The sequence below is a fragment of the Cornus florida genome, unplaced genomic scaffold (assembly GCF_030987335.1).
Source record: "Cornus florida cultivar Cherokee Brave unplaced genomic scaffold, ASM3098733v1 CherokeeBrave_3.0.0_Hap2_scaffold_26, whole genome shotgun sequence".
NCBI lineage: Eukaryota > Viridiplantae > Streptophyta > Magnoliopsida > Cornales > Cornaceae > Cornus > Cornus florida.
The window spans coordinates 80,001-82,500 of record NW_026775760.1 but is presented as its reverse complement, the minus strand read 5'-3'; positions in this window follow the sequence as shown (position 1 = coordinate 82,500).

Below are 2,500 nucleotides of genomic sequence, written 5' to 3'. Positions count from 1 at the left end.
AAAAAATTTTTTTTTTTTGATATACCGAAGAATGAACAAGAAGACCGAGGCATCCAAAATTTTTTTTTTTTTTTTTCTCCGATATACCAAAGCAAGAACAAGAAGACCGAAGTCTCAAATTTTTTTTTTTTTTTTTTTTTTTTTGATATACCGAAGAATGAACAAGAAGACCGAGGCATCCAAAAAATTTTTTTTTTTTTTTCTCCGATATACCAAAGCAAGAACAAGAAGACCGAGGCATCAAAATTTTTTTTTTTTTTTTTTTTTTTTTTTTTTTTTTTTTTCGATAAATCCAACCGAGAACAAGAAGACCGAGGCATCCAAAATTTTTTTTTTTTTTTTTTCTTTCCCATATACCAGAGAAAGAACATGAAGACCGAGGCAACCAACAAAAAATAATTTTTTTTTTCTCTTTCCCGGAATTTTTTTTTTTTTTTTTCGAAATAGCCGAGAAAGAATATGAAGACCGAGGCATCCAACAAAAAAATTTTTTTTTTTTTTTTTCCTAATCTACCCAAGCAAAACAAATAGAAGACCGAGGCATCCAAAAAAATTTTTTTTTTTTTTTTTTTTTTCGAAAAATTTTTTTTCACAAAAACTTTTTTTTTTTTTTTTCCCCAAAAAATTTTTTTTTTCGTTCCAAGCTAACCAAGACATCTACTATTCACTAGTAGAGCAATCGAGACTGCAAAGCAAGCAATGGCCTTACTTGCAGCTCTTGGTGCTGAGAACTCCCCCCCCCCCCTATAGTAGTCTTAAGTAAAACCACAGCTCTGACAGGAGTAGATATTGCATGCGAGCGAGGAGTCGTAATGGGCAAAATTGACTCGGGGGACCTCCAAATCGAATTCCGTTTCGAGCAAAACACTTCTTAGGCTTCAAGGAAGCTCCCATAAAATTTCCAAACCCAAACCCCAAACTTCATTTTTTAGCCTACAATGCCCACGTGCACGCCGGTGTGCACGCAGGGGTGCTTGAGCATGCGGGAGAGGAGCCATAATGGGCAACATTGACTCGGGGGACCTCCAAATCGAAATCCGTCTCGAGCAAAACACTTCTTAAGCTTCTAGGAAGCTCCCATAAAACTTCCAAACCCAAACTCCAAACTTTATTTTTTAGCATACAATGCCCACGTGCACGCCGGGGTGCTTGAGCGTGCGGGCGAGGAGCCATAATGGGCAACATTGACTCGGGGGACCTCCAAATCGAAATCCGTCTCGAGCAAAACACTTCTTAAGCTTCAAGGAAGCTCCCATAAAACTTCCAAACCCAAACTCCAAACTTTATTTTTTAGCATACAATGCCCACGTGCACGCAGGGGTGCTTGAGCATGCGGGAGAGGAGCCATAATGGGCAACATTGACTCGGGGGACCTCCAAATCGAAATCCGTCTCGAGCAAAACACTTCTTAAGCTTCTAGGAAGCTCCCATAAAATTTTCAAACCCAAACTCCAAACTTCATTTTTTAGCATACGATGCCCACGTGCACGCCGGGGTGCACGAGCGTGCGGGCGAGGAGTCGTAATGGGCAAAATTAACTCGGGGGACCTCCAAATCGAAATCCGTCTCGAGCAAAGCATTTCTTAGGCTTCTAGGAAGTTCCCGTAAAATTTTCAAACCCAAACTCCAAACTTCATTTTTTAGCACACAATGCCCACGTGCACGCGGGGGTGCTTAAGCGTGCGGGCGAGGAGTCATAATGGGCAAAATTAACTCGGGGGACCTCCAAATCGAAATCCGTCTCGAGCAAAGCACTTCTTAGGCTTCTAGGAAGCTCCCATAAAATTTCCAAACCCAAACTCCAAACTTCATTTTTTAGCATACGATGCCCCCGTGCACGCGGGGGTGCTTGAGCGTGCGGGGGAGGAGTCATAATGGGCAAAACTAACTCGGGGGATCTCCAAATCAAAATCCGTCTCGAGCAAAGCAGTTCTTAGGCTTCTAGGAAGCTCCCATAAAATTTCCGAACCCAAACTCCAAACTTCATTTTTTAGCATACTATGCCCACGTGCACGCCGGGGTGCACGAGCGTGCGGGCGAGGAGTCGTAATGGGCAAAATTAACTCGGGGGACCTCCAAATCGAAATCCGTCTCGAGCAAAGCATTTCTTAGGCTTCTAGGAAGTTCCCGTAAAATTTTCAAACCCAAACTCCAAACTTCATTTTTTAGCATACGATGCCCACGTGCGCGCCGGTGTGCACGTCGGGGTGCACGAGCGTGCGGGCGAGGAGCCGTAATTGGCAAAATTAACACGGCGGACCTCCAAATCGAAATCCGTCTCGAGCAAAGCATTTCTTAGGCTTCTAGGAAGTTCCCGTAAAATTTTCAAACCCAAACTCCAAACTTCATTTTTTAGCATACGATGCCCACGTGCACGCCGGTGTGCACGAGCATGCGGGCGAGGAGTCATAAAGGGCAAACTTAACTCGGGGGACCTCCAAATCGAAATCCGTCTCGAGCAAAGCATTTCTTAGGCTTCTAGGAAGCTCCCATAAAATTT